Source organism: Oryzias melastigma, unplaced genomic scaffold (assembly GCF_002922805.2).
Source record: "Oryzias melastigma strain HK-1 unplaced genomic scaffold, ASM292280v2 sc01575, whole genome shotgun sequence".
Classification (NCBI taxonomy): domain Eukaryota; kingdom Metazoa; phylum Chordata; class Actinopteri; order Beloniformes; family Adrianichthyidae; genus Oryzias; species Oryzias melastigma.
In genome coordinates this window covers 1,323-3,131 of record NW_023418157.1, presented here as the reverse complement: position 1 = coordinate 3,131, position 1,809 = coordinate 1,323, and positions in this window count along the sequence as shown.

Here is a 1,809-nt window from a genome sequence, read left to right as displayed (position 1 = left end):
ACTGGGTCAGTTTCAGCACATTTTCTGTTTACATTTCTTATTTACCTTGTTACATTTAAAGACCTGAAACGGTAGATGTCATTTTCACGTTGTTTTTGTTTGTTTTTATTTTTCATTGATAAAATCGTCTTCAAAATTACTAATTAATTACAAAATTACTTTCTAAAGTAATTCAGCCAAACAATCCAGTTTTAATTAGCAATATCTCTTGGATCTTTTAAAATGTCCCCAGTCACTTTGGATACTTAAAGTTTATAATGTGAAAAAGCTTCCTTGTGTTAGATTTTGCTCATAATTTCATCCTTTAATTTGAACAAAGGATTCAAGATTAAAAAAAAGAAAAAAATGAAGACAAGAGTCTATGCCAAGAAGGACTCTGAATGGCTGCTTGACAATCATTAACCCATAAATGCTCACTATAATCAGATCCACCGTAATCAGATCCACTGTAATCAGATCCACTGTAATCAGATCCACCGTAATCAGATCCACTATAATCAGATCCAATGTAATCAGATCCACTGTACACAGGTGAACAGTCACAAGTGAGGCCAGAGGTGTAGATCTGACTTCATATCCATCAACCAAAATGACCTGAGCTCTCCTTCTTCACTGCAGGGGAGCTCCTTGGGGGGAGTACCTGTTCCAGCAGACGGTAATTTATGAGAAACTGTTCTTTAAAGGATCATTTAATAAAAATGTTTCATAAACAATAATCACTCGTCATATCTCAATGTTACAAAAGTGAGATCATCATCCACAGTGGTCCTTAAGTCATTGCTGGAGTTACATTATATAAAAATAAATAACACAATGGATGAGCAATAATAATAAAAAAAACATCTTTATTTGTATTGAGAATACAGGTAATTATAGATGTCTTATGGGTGTAAACTCCCAGTTTAATTTTGTGATGAGACGTTCTGCATGGAAGCTTCCCGGCAGTTGTCGCCGCAGTTGAGGGAGGAGGAGTTTCTTGGTACGCAGAGGCTCCTCGCGAGTTCTGACACCATCATGAATGAAAGAGAGTTACGATTGGTGAGTTTAGAGATAGTTCGGACTGAGGTAGTTTGGAGAAAGTCTGGAAATTTAGAGGTATAATAATAAAATTACTAATGACACAAATATTCTGTCCCTTCAAACACTGATCTGATTTCAATGTTAATACGATCATTGTCCAAACTCTTCATCCTGTGACACTGATTTTTCATGTAAATATGTTTATGAAAAAAAAAGTTTATTTACATTTTATTTCTTCATTTCATTGAAGCACCTGTTTCACCCTTTAGAGACACTCCCTCCCTTAAATTATTGGTAAAGCACCAGCACCCATTAAATCCTCCCACTTTTACCTCACTTTAAATTGTCTTTTTTTTATAATTTTCTAGTTTTTCTTTGAGGTTTAGAAAAAAGTAACCTTATTTACATTTATTTTTATCAATACATAAGCAAACACACACAAAGTTTACAGCAATGCAAAAGTTTTGTAAACTACTTTATTTTACTAACATGTTTGTTCACCGTTGTTTTTTTCAAAATGCCACAGAACAAATTCTGCAGTTATTTGTGTCCACTAGATGTCCTCCTAGAGCAGAAGTCGGCAACCTTTAACAGTAAAAGAGCCATTTGGGCTCTTTTTCTACTGATCAAAACCATAGACTGTATATAAAATAACTGGACAGAGCAAGCCCCCCTCCTTCCGTGTTCCATATAGGAAGTACCACTGGGTTGCAAAAAGGCCAAAGTCCCATTGACTTACATTGGGAAACAGACAGTTATTTCTCAGTCATTTTATATGTCAGAATAATC